This window comes from Miniopterus schreibersii (assembly GCF_964146895.1).
Source record: "Miniopterus schreibersii genome assembly, chromosome: 5".
Lineage (NCBI taxonomy): Eukaryota > Metazoa > Chordata > Mammalia > Chiroptera > Miniopteridae > Miniopterus > Miniopterus schreibersii.
The window spans coordinates 2,359,579-2,377,985 of NC_138106.1; the positions used below are offsets into that span (position 1 = coordinate 2,359,579).

Consider the following 18,407-nt stretch of genomic DNA (forward strand, 5'->3'; position numbering starts at 1 on the left):
CAGCAGGCAGCCTGGACCCACCCGCCCATCTCCAGACACCAGCGACACAAACGCAGCCGTGTTCAACCCACGACGCCCACGGACGCCCCGTGTCGTCAAAAGGAAGTTGGGGAAAAGGCACTGACTGTATCTAGAACCCGAACAGACGGACGAGAGGCAGAGTGAGCTACTGTTTGGGGAATTGAAGAAAGATGGGTCGGGAAAACTGGACAAGCAAAGGAGGGCTTCAGAGACATGGGTCCTGACATCAGTGTCCAAGCAGTCAGGACAGCTCCCCTGCAGACGGGCCCAGAAGTAGCTCCCGCTCGTCCCAACCCTGCTGAAGCTCTGAGGCCATCCCCAGGCTGCTGGCCACCTGAGGCCATCCCCACCCTGCTGGCCCCGAGGCCATTCCCACCCTGCTGGCCACCTGAGGCCATTCCCACCCTGCTGGTCCCCTGAGGCCATCCCCACCCTGCTGGTCCCCTGAGGCCATCCCCACCCTGCTGGTCCCCTGAGGCCATCCCCACCCTGCTGGTCCCCTGAGGCCATCCCCACCCTGCTGGCCCCCCGAGGCCATCCCCAGCCTGCTGGCCCCCCGAAGCCATCCCCAGCCTGCTGGCCCCCTGAAGCCATCCCCAGCCTGCTGGCCCCCTGAGGCCATCCCCACCCTGCTGGCCCCCTGAGGCCATCCCCACCTCCGGGCTCCACCCCCTCCTGGCCCTTTTGAAGGCTGCCCATCTCCTGCTCACTCTATTCTAAAGCCGAGTCTGTAAAAGACCCAGAGGCTCAGGCCTGGGATCCCTCCTAAACCAGGCCGCTTTCTTACCTGCTGCAGGTTGGGGCAGAGTCAAGCCGAGAAGGGGGAGGGCGAGGAAGGCGCAGGGACACAGAGCCACATACCGAGACCGGCCCCGGCTTGTTCCCCTGCTTTTAAACCTCCTACTTTTCTCGTTGGTACACTGAGCACGGGGGAGTCTGAGGCAAGACTGCAGAGTGGGGCTCTGTTTTCTCTCTCTTTCCCCCTTGTCTCCAAACTTCGGGGATCCTGGACATTGCAGAGTCCCCTGCCCGCCTCCCGCGAGCCCCGCCTGGCCGTCGGGATGCAGCCGAGGTGACACAGGGCTCTAAGTGGGGCAGGCGGCCTCCCTGGGGGAGCTGCTGTCCTAGGGGCACCTAGAGAACAACCGGCTGCACAGGCCTCTGACCTTCCTGTCTCTTTAACAGTCTCAACCCTGAGCCAGTGTTTTCCCTCGAAAAGGTTCTTTCCCCGTTTCCCAAATCCCGACAGCTGCATCTTGAGACAGCCAACAGGGTAGGAGCAGTACATTCCGCAAAAAATACAAACTGCCTTTGTCACCTGACGTCTTATCAGGCTCTTTCCCAGAACTGCACCGGGACCACGCACGTGGCCAGAGCGGGGGACAGGGGTCCCACGGCCACGGCACCCACAGCTCAGAGACATGGTGAGAGCTGTGATTGTACACGTTCCCCCGGGGCCTTCGACCGGGACTATTGCGACCCTGGCGCTGTGGACTGGGGCTGCCATGCATTCTAGCAGATTCTACAACATCAGCCAGCTGCGTGGCCGCCAATAACACCACATTTACGTGGCCCGCGTTGCCTCCTCTTAAATTGCTCTAAACCTTCTTTCTGCCTGGTCTGTTGTAAACGGGGGGCTACGGGACCAGGGTGGGAGCCAGGAGGACCCCTCAGTGCCTGGCTCCGCGCCGGGACGTGCCCTCGGAGAGGAGGCGCAGAGCCGCTCCAGGGCCCATCACTGCCCATCCCCGGGGAAGGGCAGCCCGGCCGGGTGACGGGACAGAGGGACAGAGACGCGGGGACTAGGAGAGAGTCGCGGACGCCGTGGCCGTGACCGGGGAAGCTTTCCTTTCCATCGGCTAACGCTCGGGCTGTTTGTACTCTGGGCCGCACCTCTCGCCGCCTTCGGAGCCTGCAGGGAGCTCTGTGTGCGTTTCTGACAAAATCAAGGCGAGAGATCAGAGCCTCTTTGTTTCCTGTGAAGACCGGGGCACTTGGACACCCCGGGACTGCATGTCTGCCTTTTAAATTAGGCTTCTCTGAGCGCCTGCGATGGTGATTCTCAAAAGAAAAACGCTAATGCCTCTGACATGTTCCGAGAAATTCCCTCTGCAACTGAGACCATCTGCTGCCTTCCAGACGGGTGGTCACGCTGCTGGGTCCCCCGCCTGGGGCCTGGGCTGCACCCACCTCCCCCGCAAAGAGGCCCCAGGCCCGGGTGTAGGGTCCAAAGGTCACTACAAAGGTCAGCAGCTCGTCTGGCCAGGAGCCCTCTTCATATCAGAGCCCCTCCTACCTACTCGGCACACTTAACTCCACTCAGATTTTTTTTTTTCATTTCCCGTTAGTGTTTTTTGTTTCAGGCAAATGGCCTACCTCTCCAGTTCCGGGCTGGGTCCCACGTGAGGGGCACCACTCTCGTCCCCACCTCCTACTAACCAACTCCCACCAGCCACTGCCTTTGAGGGATCAAGCAGACCCCTGGCACCGGGTCGAGACGGGACAACCCGTGATCACCCCTTAGGACATCCTCGGTGGCTCCCCAGAACCCCACTCCCGCCAGAGCAGGCCACCACGCACACTCTCACCACCTTGCTTCCTGCCCTTCTTGGCTCTGCCTTCTTTCTAGAAAATTCTACGTGGGCCTACATGGTAAACACTGTTCTTTACTCTACCCAAGCGTAACGAAAGTCAATTTGGGGGTGGAGAGAAAATAAAAAAGAGAAAAAAAGTTGGTAATATTCTAAGTGTCCCTTTTCTGATGCCCGACTTTCAGCCACAGAGGAAAGGAGTGTGTCCCGTGTGTGGGGACGCATCCCAGGCCCTGCAGGAAGCCAGCAGGGCTCTGGGGGCAGTTAGTCTGGTTGGCTCCGTCCAGAAACACGGAGAAAGTCAAGGAGCACGGATGGCCACGCCGGGGCCCACGTTCTGGAGGGACCGAGGCTGAGTAAAGACAGTAGCTGACCAGGGAGGCAAGGGTCAGCGACACGGGAGGCCTTGGGCGGCCGCCAGGTCAGGTCTCCTGTGAGCACAACAATGTGGTCAGAAGGACCAGCCAGGCCTCCGCTCTGCTGGCCGCCGGCCCAGCTTCCGCTGGACACAGCTCAGCCAGAGAGGTAGATCCAAGCCAGCCCCGTGGGAGACGACTCCCTCCCTCCCATCGCACCTACAAAAGTCCCTGAATTCTCCCCGTGTCCCTTGCTGAAGACACAGTGGCCTCCCATGCGCGGGGAACTGGCCATCGAATGTACACCTCCAGGCCTGGCACAATGACCTCAGCCTTCTGTCGGAACAGCTGCCCTCCCCAGGTTCCCGGGGTCTTCCCTGGCCTTGCCCATGCAGGCCAGCGTCCTTCCCTGGGCAGACAAGGCTATTGTACGAACAACTGGCTCAAGAGTTTGATGAACAACCTTCGTGGTCCCTGAGGACCTGAGGTCATCAGCCATCAGCACGTGGCATGTGGAACAGTTTTGCTTATGACAGAAAATGTGAAGCAGTCGCTGCTCACCCCTGCACCCGGGTCTCTGCACCCAGCCTGTACCCAGCCTGCACCCAGGTCTCTGCACCCAGCCTGTACCCAGCCTGCACCCAGGTCTCTGCATCCAGCCTGCACCCAGGTCTCTGCATCCTGCCTGCACCCAGGTCTCTGCATCCTGCCTGCACCCAGGGTCTCTGCATCCTGCCTGCACCCAGGTCTCTGCATCCTGCCTGCACCCAGGTCTCTGCATCCTGCCTGCACCCAGGTCTCTGCATCCTGCCTGCACCCAGGGTCTCTGCACCCAGGTCTCTGCATCCTGCCTGCACCCAGGGTCTCTGCACCCAGCCTGTACCCAGCCTGCACCCAGGTCTCTGCATCCAGCCTGCACCCAGGGTCTCTGCACCCAGGTCTCTGCATCCTGCCTGCACCCAGGGTCTCTGCACCCAGCCTGTACCCAGCCTGCACCCAGGTCTCTGCATCCAGCCTGCACCCAGGGTCTCTGCACCCAGGTCTCTGCATCCTGCCTGCACCCAGGGTCTCTGCACCCAGCCTGTACCCAGCCTGCACCCAGGTCTCTGCATCCTGCCTGCACCCAGGTCTCTGCATCCAGCCTGCACCCAGGTCTCTGCATCCTGCCTGCACCCGGGTCTCTGCATCCTGCCTGCACCTGGGTCTCTGCATCCTCCCTGCACCCCGGTCTCTGCACCCAGCCTGCACCCAGGGTCTCTGCACCAGGCTGCACCAGGCCCGCACCAGGGAGGGAGGGGGAGGGGGAAAGGGAGGAGAGAGGGGGAGTGAGGAATGGGGGAGGACGGGGAGAGGGGGACAGATATATGGAGAGTGCAAAGCACCTGAGTCATGGTCAGCAAAGTCTTCCCCAGGCCTCTTAGTCTCCTGGTTTGACTTAAAATGCAGCCTTTAAATAGATCTGAGACTTCCTGCTTTTGAATAATTCTGTAAATTAAAAATGTGCAATTCTTTCCGTTTGCCCGACAAGTTGAATTCTGCGTTCGGAAGCTGCATCCCCTGTGTCTGAGGCAACACGGTCACCGGGAAGGTGCAGCCTGAGCCAGGCTGGGTGGGTGGGCGGCACTGGGTGGGCGGCACTGGGCCCCACTTCTTACTCATGTGTGGCCTTGAGCAATTCATTTGTTCCCCCTGAGCCTCAGTTTCTGCATTTTCAAAGCAGGGATAAAGACACCGACGCCATGCGGGACTCTGGGTGATACACCGCGTCTCCTGGGCACCAATGAAGTGGCGATTATTGTCATAATCATCAACATTATCATTACTCTCCCAAACCTGCGTGCACCAGAACAGGCAATTATGGAATTTAGGGTCCGGTTTAACAAGGCTCAATTTGTCTGATTTTCATGCCAAACCGTAACGTCCTTAAAGAACCAGATTCCTCCGCCCCCCCAAAAGTAACACCTCCAATACCTATTCCAAGGGAAAATTAACAACTGAAGTCATTTTCTTAATTGCACAAGCAAACAAATCTTCAGCCAGGAGGCAAAAAAGCAGGTCCCGGGCCTGGCACTGGCATCTGGTACTCACACCAGCCTCCAGGGCATAGGTCCAGAGGACACCGACCCACCTGGCCCCCCGCAGGCGGACACCTCAGGGGGCTGCTTTCCTTGCAAGAAACAATACCAGAGGCCTCCACCTGTAGACGTTAAAAGGTAGGTCTCGCCCCGCCGGGCGTGGCCCAGCGGTTGAGCGCCGACCTAGGATCCAGGCGATCGGGGTTCGATTCCCGGTCAGGGCACATGCCTGGGTCGTGGGCTCGATCAATGACTCTCTCATCGTTGATGTTTCTATCTCTCTCTCTCTCCCTCTCCTTTCCTCTCTCTGAAATCAATAAAGATTTTAAAAAAAAAAAGCAGGTCTCCTTTCTGACTTCTGCAGTTGGCACTAAGGGACCCTGGGCGGTCACCAGCTGCCTGCTGTCCACGCAGTGGGGAGAAGGCAACACTCCCCGTCGGGGTTCGGGGTTCAGCAGGCTGGGACGGCAGATCCACGTGAAGAGAGGTTATCATCACACAGTGGGGACCCACAACCTCGCTCACCTCGTCACTGTCCAACGACAGAGTTCTTGAAGGAAATGTCCCCCGAAATCAGTGATTTCTAAGGCGATTTTTCAAACCCAATAACAGTAAACACTCACTGCTCTGGTTTCAAGGATCCTTCCAAACAATTACAGACATCGGGGGATTCAGCCCTTTCAGACTCCTGCAGGACGCTCTATTACTAGCCCTATTTTACAGATGAGGAAACTGGGGCTCAGAGACCCTCATAACCTGCCCAAAGACACAAACAGGATTCGATGAGCAGAGGTCTCGCTTGTCTCCCAGACCAGACCCAGGTGACGGTCCCGGCTCCTGTCCAGGTCCTCAGGATGGAAACCAGGTCTGTCCTAGCTTTTACCTGATCATCGGTCTGTCCCCAGCAAGGTGTCTCCTCCTTTGAAATCTCTCCGCCCTGGTCTCCAGCCCCCTGCCCGGCCTCCTGCTGGGTCTCTGTCTCAAATTTCTGGGCCCTCTTATCCTTCCTGAATCCTGCTCAGGTGAAACCTGATGAAACGCCATTTCCTTAGATCCTTCTGCTGGCTATTCAGGTACAAATTCGAGTCACCTTGCTCTCAAGCACGAGGTCAGGGCAGGCACCCCCCCCCCCATTCCAATGCAGGCCTTTCCTCACTCACAGTGGAAGGTCAGGGGACTGCCTCTCCGGTGGGTGACAACTGGACGTTATGTGGAAAACACGCAGAATGATGCCTGACCCTCGGGAACTCAGTAATCTCCCTCCCCCTGCCTTCCAGCCCCTCCTTAGCCCTCCCTCCCTGTCCGTCAGTCCTTCACTGTCTTTCCTTCTTTCCTTCCTCCCCTCCTTCCTGCCTTTCCTTTCCACTTTGCAATATATGCCAGTGAAGCCAGTTACTGTCTTCAAACGCCGCCCCCTCTCAGGCAGCCGCTGTGTCCTCTGTCCCGCGTCGCCCTCCTGGGACACCTCTGTCCCCCCCCCCCCCCCCGGAGCCCCTGCGTCAGGCCTGGAAGGTGAGCTCTGCGCTCTGAGTGCCTCTCTGACTCTGGTCAGCTTCCTGTCTCCCTTTCCTGCCGTCTGTTTACCATATGGTCAGCTCTCCCTGGTTTAGCACCAAACGGTTTACTAATTGTTTCCTGTTGGTTACACTCCTTCAGGGTGGACCTCTGTCCAGAACGAGTGACTAACTGTTCCCTTGAGCGCCTGCAACAGGCTCACTTCACCCTGCTCCCCCGACTGTGCCCACGGCACAGGCCAGGCCCACAGAAGTCCCTCCGCAAGGACTCTCATCAGGGAGCAAATGGCATTCCTTCAACAGCAACGAACCCGGCCCCCCCGAGAACACGGCAGGCCCAGGAGTGTCGCCCGCCTGATCTGTCCCCAAATCCCCTCCCCTCCACCCCAAGCCTGCCTGTTTGGGGCTCCTTTCCCACTCACCCAAAATGACACACTCTGGGTGACCAATCCACCCTGGTTTGCTGGGACCGTCCTGCTTTTCAAACTGGAAATACACACACACCCCAAAGTCCCAGGCAAGCTGGGACCATTGGTCACTCTATCATCTGCCCGGATAAGAGCCTTATTTTTTAGGAGGGGACACAGTATTAAAGTCCTCACAGTTCATCTGGAAGCAGGGCTTTGTTCCTCCCCAACCAGAACATCACACAGGTTAATCCGTGATCAATCAGGTGAGGCCCTGACACCTTGCACACTGAGGACAAGAACTGTGAGCCCCCCGGGGGAGGGAGGGGGTGGGCAGGGCCAAGCCTGCAGGGTGGGAATGCGGGGGATTTGAGACAAGCATGGTGAGCGCCCAAGTCACTCAGCCCCTGACACAGGACAGCCCTTGCCCTCCCGCTGGCAGGCCACCCTAGGGCAGGACAGCAGTTACACTCAGTTCAGGTGGCAAAGTGGCCCATCTCTGGTGTGACAGTCACTCCAGACCAAAGGCCACCACACAACAGGGCCCTCAGCCAGCACCTCCTCATTTTTAGGTCCCTAAATCGCTCCCAACAAGAACCACAATTTCTCTTTGATCCCCCAGATTTCCCTTTGGGTTACAAAGCAGAGCAAGAACCTCTGTCCGGGTTTGAACAGAAACCCGCCCGGTGTCCCCTAAGTGAGCAGCAGCTGGGCAGACACCCCGGCGCATCGGAGCGTCTGCGTCCTGGGAACTTAGGACGGAGGCCTCAGCATCAGTTAGCGATGCCTTGGAGCTCAGCTCCCACCTCTCATTCTGAAAAGAAGTGATGCATCTTCTCAAAATAATTCACTGGAGGCCTTAAGACCACAGGTTCCAGTTCTGTCCTTTACAAACGTCGTTACAAACAAAACCAGTGTTAGAAAATGATGATGGCGATGGTGACGATGACAGCAACTGTCACGAGGCATTTACTCTCAACCACTCACTGCTCCAAACACTTCACTTATATTAATCCTGACAGCAATTCTAGTCCACGCAGGAACTCTTAGTCTCTCCATTAATAGATGAGAAACGAAGACACAAAGAGGTGGAGTAACTTGCCCAAGGTCACCCAGCAGGATTTGAACCCAGGAGTCAGCTAGAGTCCTTCCCCTTCGGCTCACTGTGGACACTGGCCTATGTGCACAGGGAGGGCCCCTGGCTCCAGGGGGCCCCTCCTCAGGGGAAAGGTCTGTCTGTTGGTTCCCCCGGCCCCCTCTTTTCAGCAGGGGCTGGAGGGGACTTGCAGGAATCCACAGTCACAAGAGAAAACATATTAGAAGCAGATGGTACATGCAGAGGACGAACAGTGGCTGGGACAGGAAAGAAGCTGGCCTGAGACTATAAAACGCAAGCCCCTTGTGCTGGGTGAGGGCAGAAGCGGAGGGGAGAGGACATGACAGGTGACAGTGAGTGTGACGTTACACCCCCCACCCCACACTGGGGTCCAGACAGTCTTTCTGTCTGATTAACAACAAGGGGAGCCCCCACCCTCATGCAGGTCTGGCATCTGCCTGCAGAAACCGGGGCGTCCTGCAAGGCCTCGCTCCTTAGCAGGCAGCCCCCCCGTTCTCCGACAGAGCAGCAAGGCCGAGGTGTCCTCACGAGCGCCTGTGGGACCTGTTCTGCCCAGGCCATCCCAGCCCATGGAGCACGTTCCACGTCGCGTGGCCAAGACGTAGGGTATGGAGTTTTTTAAGGCAGGTTAAAGCAGATGCCTGACCTTGGCCGTGAACAGCTGTCAATAAAAGCACCCAGAGAGCACTCACCACTAAGCAAGGACATTTCCTGCTGTAGAAAAAGGACTTTTCAGACTTGCTCTTCTCATTTCAGACCCTGAAAGGGCACCAGTTGAGGGCCGGTGGGACACTCTCAGAAGCAGCTGGGAAAATACCACCAGTTGACTTTCCAGGTCAGTCCACCCTTGACCACAGCTCATTCTGGCCATGGCCTGGGGCGACAGTGATAGCATGTGAAAGAACAAGCTCTGAGACTATTAAATGCTGCAGTAGGCAGAATAGTGCCCCCCCAAGGTGTCCACATCCAAATACTCAGAGCCTGTGAATATGTTACCCTACGTGGCACACAGGACTTTGAAATGTGTCAAGATTATGGACCTGAGGTGGGGGGGTTATCCTGGATTCTCAGGTGGGCCAGTCGGATCACACGCTACCTGAAAAGTGAGACCCGCCCAGCTGGCGTGGCTCAGTGGTTGAGCAGCGACCCATGAACCACGAGGTCACTGGTTCGCTTCCCGGTCAGGGCACACGCCCGGGTTGCAGGCTCCATCCCCAGTAGGGGGCGTGCAGGAGGCAGCCGTCGATGTTTCTCTCTCACATCGATGTTTCAGGAATCTCTCTATACCTCTCCCTTTCTCTCCCTAAAATATATATTTTTAAGTGAGATCCCTCCCAGCTGTGCTCACAGAAGACTTGACAAGGGAACAGCGGTCAAAGAGATGAACTCCGAGGATGGAGGGAGGAGCCACGAGCCAAGGAATGCAGGCGGCCTCTAGAAGCTGGAAAGACAAAGGCACGGATTCCCCGTGAGGGCCCCAGGGAGAGATGGGGGCCTGCCGATGCCTTAACGTTAGCCCGTGAGACCCACGTCAAGCCCCTGACCAACAGAACTGCAGGACAATCAACGCGAGCTGTTTTAAGCCACCAACTTCGGGTGATTCTAACTCTTTTGCTGTTGGTGCCCCCTAGTGGCCTCAAGATGCACATTCAGGCTTCCCACAGCTTTTACCGCGTCCATCCCCACTTAGGTTCTGCTGGAAAACGTCACCTGTTAGATTTCAGCCCCTATCAGAGGCTAAACCTCCCCAACTTGCCCAGGACTTGGGTTTCCTGAAACGTACAATTTTCAGTTTTAAAATCAGGAAAGTCCTGGAAAGACTAGGAGACGTTGGTCTCCATACCCCTGACTCCCCGCTTCGACACCACGGGAAGATGCGTCGGAGAAGACACCGTCCTTCTGTCCCAGGCACTGCAAGGGTGGAGGCCCAGACACAGCGGGGGCCCGGACAGGATCTTTAAAATGCACCTTGATTTGAGATCAGCAGCAGAAGCGCATACTTTGCTCATGGTAGGAAATGAACAACTGAAGGTTTGTGAATGATTTCTTGATTCTCAGAGCAACGGAGAGAGAAGGGTGGGTGGGCCAGAGAGACCATGGAAAAGAAATTCCATTTCTCTCCAGAAGTGTTCACATTCAACTCTCTCAATTTGTTCGGAACTCTCTAGCACTTTTGCAAAATTCTTTAGAAACGTTAACTTCCTGAAAAATAAAAAAGGTACCTTCTTTCTATTTGTCTTTAAAATGTTTATAAGTTTTAAGGAGACCAAAGGCCTGGAACTGTCTATTTAATAAGAAGAAAGTCTAGTGCCTCAAAGACAACGAGGCTGGTTTCAATGACCAACTTAGGAAAAGTCTATGGGTCAGGGGGCAGAGGGGACTGGTATTTCTATAATACTTTTTTTTTTTTAATCCCCACCTGAGGACATTTTGTCCATTGATTTTTTATTTTTTTTTTTAAAGAAAGAGAGGGAGGGAGGAAGGGAGGCAGAGAGAGGGAGAGAGAGAGAAACATCGATGTAAGAGAGACAACTCCACTGGTCGCTTCCATCACACGCCCCTTCTGGGGCCGGGGATCGAACCCGCAACTGAGGTACATGCCCTTGACTGGGAATTGAACCCGAGATCCTTCAGTCCGAGGGTCGATGCTCCAACCACTGAGCCAAACCAGCCAAGGCTCTCTAATACTTTTTTGTTCAGACCGAAACTAGTCAGTTACTCAGGACTATCATAAAGGTTATTGAGGGAATTCTTAGGAGACAAGGTTTAGGACCAATGCGGGTTTCCGAATGCTTTCCTTTTAATATCAAAAGATGGCAGAGATCGGGGCTCTGTAGTTAACTTTTCAGGTAGAAGGCAGGAATCAGCGGTGTGGTGAGATATGTAAGATCTTCAAGAATCCACTTATCTAAAACATGAAACTAATATAATATTGTATGGCAGTTATACCTCAATAAAAAATACACAATAAATGAATTAACAAATAGACCAAAAAAATTAAATCACCTGGTATACTGAAAAACAGCAACCTAGGGTACTGAGTAGATTTGATTTTCTAAATTAAAGTCCGTAATCGAGCTCAAGGGTGACTCGATCACTGAAAATGTTTGCTCCGCGCTCAAGGACAAACAGAACGGAGCCATTTCTAGCCAGTTAGGTCACCCGCTCCCCCGGCAGCTGTCCTGCTTAATGGAATTACCTCGGAATGGCTTTTGCAGCCTCGACCAGAATAGCAAACGCCGGACCGGCTCCCAGAACAAACAAATTCCTGGTGACGGAGGGAGGCGACTCCCCAGCTCGCTGGGACCGCGGGCCAGGCCAGTGGACGGCGGGATGGCGGGTTGTTATTTAGACACAAATTTAATAAACTTGGCCCTAGATCGTGGCGCTGAAGAATGCTCCCCGATGCTCCCCTTTCTCCCGGCCACCGAGAGGAAGCTAAGCCGACATTTGTAAACCGAAACCTCAGGTTTCACCAGCTGGGGGCTCAACTAGCCGTCCTTTTGCGTTGGTGAGAGCAGATGAAAGGATCCACCGAGAGAACAGAACGTAAAGCTCATTATGTGTAAAATAGGAAAACTGGGCTTTAAGCCTCAAAGCAAGGAAATCAGAGTCAGCATCCAAAAACAAAAGAAGTAGAGTTTAGGAAAATCATAAAATTTTAACAGAATTTGAGAGGATAACTACTCCAGTTTCAACCATTAGAGTTCATTTTGCATTTCCTTGCGGTTCCAAATGCCTATAACCTCAGGGGTTTCCAGGTCATGGATAATTAGTTTATCGGTGAGCAGACGGGTGGCACCGCCCTATAGATGTCAGCGCCTTAAACGAAGGGAATTTAGAAGACCTCAGGCATCACAGAATTACCTGGAAGCTTCGCCTTCTCCCACTTCCCACTTAGTTATGTGACTGCATTCTATGGCCTGTGAGTTACAAGGCTACGTTCTATGGCCTGTCGGCCGCTCTCCAAATAGGAAAGACACCAAACCAGCCGGCCAAGGCCAAGGCCAACACCCTGGCTCTGTTACAAGGAAGTGCCATGTGCATTTGTGGGCAAAGAGGCCGACTCCCCCCCAAAAAAGAAAAAGTGTGAGTGGGGGCTTGGAGGGGAGAGGAGATCTGATCCTGTTTCCAGATTCCCTAATCCTGACCCATTCATTCAAAACAGACAGGGAGCCTGAGGTCAGCTTCACACAGTTGTCCACCAACCGGTCGAGAAGCAACCCCTCCGAGGCTCCTGTTTCCAAAAGGGGAGAGACGCTAAGTGGCCAGGAAACCAGTGTCCCTAAGATGTTGCAAATGCAGGTGCCGGTAGGTGACCCGCCAGATAGGAAAGGGCAAGTCCACCTCAGGAGGAAACAGAACGTGAGACTCTGTGCCCTCTCAAGTACCTGTCACTGGCACAAAGGCGTCCGCACAGGTGTGAAAATAATAGAGTTCAGGGCACTTAAGGGTGGGGGGACTTGTGTCCCAGGTGTTTTTGGCCCCTCAGGGGCTACATGCCTCAGCTTGTCCAGCCCACCTTTGGGCACCATCTAAACCAGACCTGCTCTGGTTCCCTGGACCCCATCTCTGTCCAAATTCACACTAACTGGTGCTGATAATCATCTGTGGGACCCCGGTCACAGTGACACCCCCTGCAACGAGCACCAGGAGAAGGGGGAGCTGAGAGGGACGGGTCTGACGCCGTCTCTTCCGTGAGTTATTTCACTGAGGCCGACCGGACAGAAGGTACAGGGCTCAGACGGCAGGACACACTGGGTGCCCCAAACCAGGAACACAGCACTCATTCTGGAAGAGAGAACCGTGCAAAACTAGTACAAGATTTTCCTTTATGGGATTTGGGATGCTTAATAATGCCTGCTGAGTCAATGAGTGAATGCGTGAGCCAATCAATCAATCAATCAATCCATGCAAGAGTCAATCAATCAACGATCCTCAAAACACACTGCCCGGCAGCTTCCACAGCACTGCGAACAGAAGCATCGGTGTGTGTGACATGTCGAAGGGACAGCGACCAGGGGCAGGAGGACAGGCCCGCCCAGGGAAGAGTCGGCGCCCGGAGCCGCAGAGCTCCTGGCCTGGCCCGGGGCACGCGTTGTGCTGAGAACCTCCCGCACCCCACCTGCCTCAGACTCACACGTTAACCTCCGTGAACAAGCTGGGTGATTCCAGGGGACCTTTAACTGCTCCCACGTTTCCTCAGAGGCCACTGGCGCGGCAGTAAGAACACGGCCACACTCACAGACCCGGAGAAGCTACCTCACCCGGCTCGCCGGAGTAAAGTAGGCCCTGGGCCGAGAGTCCTGGGAGTCCGGGCCATGGATTAAAACTTGCGGTTCTGAAACATCAGCGGCCGATACTTTTTAGAGGAAGGGCGATCTTGGTCAGCGGCCTGCGCCCCGGGAAGGACGGCGGGAGCTGCATCGCCGTGGTCACCGATTCTCCCATGGACACGATGGTACCACAGACTGTTTTCTTTGCCAGGAGCTAAAGGAACGGCATTCACAGAATTGCCAACCACAGAACTGGGGGAGGAGCGTCCACGAAAGGGTCGGGGTTCCAGAAGACCTACCAACCAATTGCCTGGGCAACGGAAATGACGGGAGGAAAAACCAGCACACGTGCGACCGAGAGCCCGGCCCTAAGCGCCCTTCGCTGACTTCGCGGTTCCCACGAGGGCAGGAGAGCCTCTGCCTCTGGGCGGACCCTGACACTGCCGCCGTCGGCATCGATATGCCCGCTCCAGCTCTGGAATTCCTGCTTGCGAGTCCCCCAGGGACGGAGGGGACCCCGTCTCCTCGCGTCACAGTCCTAAGCGGCACCACCTCCTCAGTCTGACGGTCATTCCCTTCCGCCCTCGGCGCTGGCTCCTCTCCCTCAGCATCACCTCCTCTCCGCCTCCTCAACTCTGTGCCCCCCGAGGTAGGAATCCCCAGTGGTCCCGCCCGCACCTCTGGTGGGGTGCAGGATGGGGCCCGGGGGGTGTGGCGGGACAGGCCACCCTGCGCCTGGCAGGGCCGAGGGCCCACGGGAAAGAGAGCTGAAAGCAGAGGGCACCCTACGGGACGGGTTATCACCAGGATTAGCACAGGGGTGACTGCCAAGGTCAAGAGGAAAGGCTGTCCAGGCTGCTGGCAGGTCAACGGCCACGACTCCAGCTGTGCCACCCACGGCTGCCGAGCAGTGAGGGTCACCTGCAGGGCTCCTCTGTGTCTTTAACTTTTCCGCAAGGCAGGGGGACCTCTCCCTGGACAGGACACCACCCGGCTGGCCACTGTCCCCTGCCTCTTGCCTCCCCTCTCCCGCCCTCTAGTGGATCCAGGGAGGACGGCAGTGACCACACGCCCAGAGCCAGGAGTGAGGCTCCCTGCAGCCCCGGGCAAACCCACGGAGCTTCTCGTGGGAAGGTGGCCACGTCCCCCCACTGCCACATCTTTGGTGCTACTGTTTATTGACATGATGCCAGTGTGTCCCGGGACACAAATGCTATGCAGCACACGTCCTGTAAGCACATCGAGGAAAATGTGTAAGTGCAGCTAGGCCTAGGTTAGAAAAGAAAAACTTAGCATTTTCTCTTAAACTAATAAGAGCTTGCGCAGCTGGGGACACGTTCTAGGTTGACTTTGCACCGCCGGCCAGAGGTCAGGTGTCCGTCCAAGTGGAGGGGGCGTTGCTCTCACGGTCTGCAGGAGATCGCTGAACCGGGCTTTTCGGGTTCCTCACCCCAGACCACAGAGGAGATGATGCTGGGTCCCCCCCGAAACACACTCCCACTCTTCCTCAGCCTCAGAACTTCATAATAATTTCATCCATCATCACACCTCGCCCTAAGAAACATATTTTAGATCTTAAGACTTTGAAACAGCCTGGCCCGCGTGGCTCAGCAGTTGAGCATCGACCTAGGATCCAGGAGATCGAGGTTCGATTCCCGGTCAGGGCACAGGCCTGGGTTTCGGGCTCGATCCCCAACAGGGGGCGAGCAGGAGGCAGCCGATCAGATCAATGACTCTCATCACTGATGTTTCTCTCTCTCTCTCTCTCCCTCTCCCTTCCTCTGCCTGAAATCAATAAAGATTTAAAATTAAAAATAAAGACTTTGAAACATAGCTCTGGACTTTTCAAAAGGCCCATTAATCCTAAATACGTCCCCAACGACGCATAGCATCTATCTTTTCTCCTGTGCTAACAACCGACGGACCCTCAGATGGATTCGGTGGCCAGTCCCCCTTCACCGCAGAGCTTAACCACCGAACCAAACGGCTCTTCCCTCTCAACCCTGACCCGAGGCTAAGTTGTGATGGAGTCATTGTCACGGTGGGTGGCACCGAGTCACACGAAGTCCATGGACGACCCCAGTGGAACCTGCTGTTCTCCTCACGCAGGAATTCTGCTTTAGAAACTCCAGGGCTGTTTTTAATCCTTACTTAATAACATGGCCTGCAACCAGCAGGAGCTTTTACAGGGAGACGAGGAGCTTACTTCCCCGTGAAGTTCTCACGAGGAATTATCGCAACAAAGGGCCGTCTTGTTCTGGAAAGCCGCTTAGTAACGCAGCCGGCTGACGGACCCCCGTGGTTCTCGTTCCTGAGTGGAGAAGAGCTTTCCACAGCGACTCACGGGGAGCAAACGCCGGGGCCACAGCGAAGGCCTGGCCACAGGGAGGCCCCTTTCCTTCCCTCCGCTCGGCGCCCTCCTCTGAACTCTGCACACAGCTACACCGCCCACCTCAGCCCTGCTCTTACTCCCCGAGATGTCACCAGCTTGAAACAGACACGCACCACGTGTCCTACATACCTACGGCCTCCAAAGCCCCCACCCCCGGTGCAGCAGCCCATAGCGTCCGTTCCATTGTAGCTCCTCCGTCTGTGAGTGGGGGGTTTGGGCCAGGCTGGACTAGCGGATCTTTCTGTTCCATGCGGCCTCCGCCCTTCCCTGCGTCCCTCTGTTAGAAGACTGTGCACATGGTGGACGAGTGAATGGTGACCGTGCACAAGCCTGGGTTCTAGAGCGGGTGCAAAGAACTGTGCGGTCGCTTTTGACCATATGTATTGCGCAGAACGTAAATTTTACAATCCCATAGGCGCTCTCCATCTGAGCCGGCAACGCCTCACAGCCCCGTTGCACTCACGGACCCTGGCTTCTGTCTGAGCACAGCCATCGAACAGCTACTAAAGCACCGAGCCTGTTACAGGTCATTCTGGACTTTCCATGTCTGTGGCAGGAGACAAGAGTCAGGAACGCAGGCGAAGACCACAGTGGGGAGGGTGGCCGAGGTCACTCCATGGTGACCGGCTGGTGGACGGGCCGCTCGGAGGGGCCCGAGGCAGCTTCGCCCACTTGCCTAGTGTCTGGGCCCAGGTGGCCGGAGGGCTGAGCTCAACTGGGATTGTCACACGGGGCACCTTCAGGCAGCCGCCGCCTCACGGTGGCCTCGAGGTGGCCAGCGAATGGAAGGGGTTTGGGGGATGGGTGGACAAGGTGAAGGGATTGAGACCTACAAATCATCAGTTATAAAAATAGTCCGGGGATGTAAGGCACAGCAGAGGGAGTGCAGTCAATGAAAATCTAATAACTGTGTGGTGCAGGTAGGTACTGGACTGATCAGGGCGATCATTTCATGAGTTACATAAATGTCCAATCACTACGCTTTCACCTGAAGCTAACATGATATTGAATGTCCACTGTAAATTTTTAAATTTTTTTAGCCGATAGCCAGTGGCCGGGACCATGTGGTTCAGTGGTTGAGCAGCAACCTATGAACATGGAGGTCACGGTTCGATTCCCGGTCAGGGCACATGCCCGGGTTGCGGGCTCGATCCCCAGTCGGGGGCGTGCAGGGGGCAGCCGATCAATGACTCTCATCATTGATGTTTCTGTCTCTCTCTCCCTCTCCCTTCCTCTCTCTGAAATCAATAAAAAAATATTTTTAAAAAAATCAATCAAGGTAATTTACTTTAATTAAAAAAAAAAAAAAAGATAGCCAGTGAGCAGGGCAGCGACGGCCCAGCCCTCGGCGAGGAGAACCACCCAGCCCCACGCCCCGCGGATCCTGCTGCTCGGGGCCGGTCGGGGGAACCCGGCCCGCGTCTCGATGGGACCGTGGCGAAGGCCGTGCAGCCGCCTCCGAGCCTCTCACTGTCCGATTTCAGGCTGAGCCAAATGCTCTAGTCGTTCATCTATAGACCCAATTCCTTACCGACTGGAGAAAATGTCAGCGTCTGGAAACAATGGAGTTTGGGGTTTTTAATATTCAGCGATGGGCAGAGCAGCGTATCTGCGGCACCAACTGCGGCAAACCCCGCACCTGGGGGCGGCTCAGGGTTACGCCGCGGTGCTGTTTACGACGCAGAGAATCACACCGTGCTGGGCGGACCGGCAGCTAACAAACGCCGTCCCCTCCGCATCTGATACGCTAATTCCTCTCGAGTTTTCTTGGGCACCGGGCTGTTTGGAGAATTAAATGACACAAAGAAACCATTGAGCGAAACCCAGGCTTCCATCCTGCCCGGCCACTTACGGGAACGGAGCTGAAGGCTTTGGCCAGAGTTCACACGGAGGGGACAGAGCTGGGGGAGATTAAGCCTTTCCAAGGCTGTTTGAACTCGCCGCCACAGAGGCCCTGAATGAAGGCACCAGAAAGTACTAACTCTCCTCATTTAGGGAGGGAGCCCGGTGTTCCTGGACCTCCAGACAAACGACACGGTTACCCTGGTGGCCCTCAGCCCACGGCCGCGGTGAGGTGCTGGGTGTTCATACCCCGGCGTGGCAGGTGTCCTAGGGGCCCATCAAAACCCCTCAAGTGCCCCGACCAAGGCAGCAGTGACCTCCTGTCCCTGACCCTTGTCCCCGCACCCCACGGTGGCTACAGGTGGGCAGAAGCGTTAGGGGAGCCCCTGCGGGTACATCACGAGGTCCTTCCCACTGGACCGCAACATCCTGAGCCCGCAGGTTAGAAACTACAAACAAAGCCTGCGCAGGACGCACCCAGGTGCTGGCCCTCCTGAGGCTCGCCGCCCCGCCCGCAGCGGCCATGGGGTTGGGGGGCCAACCTCTCTGGCTTCCCGGGGAAGGCTCTGCACTCGCCACTGGGAGAAGTGGGGGGGCTGCGCAGGGGGCCTCGGGGGCGCTGCGGGCGTCTCTCCTGAAAATAAAGGCGGCTTCTCCGTGAGGGCGAGGGAGCGGCGTGACCGGGCATGTGGCGTGGCCCAGATCACGCTCAGGGCCCTCTCTGCAGAAGTCCCAGAGTTCCGTAATTGTATGTAATCTTACGTTATCGGGATTTGCTGTAGTCCATACTGTAGAAATGCTGCTCGGCACATCACT

At 56.1% G+C, this 18,407-nt stretch overlaps 1 protein-coding gene across 1 annotated transcript in view; it reads right to left on the minus strand.

Annotated features, from left to right (window-relative positions):
- Positions 1–18,407, minus strand: part of CLIC6 (chloride intracellular channel 6) — a gene marked incomplete at its 5' end in the record, with an annotated part of 34,550 nt that overhangs the window by 5,830 nt on the left and 10,313 nt on the right. The gene's annotated exons all lie outside the window — the stretch shown is intronic.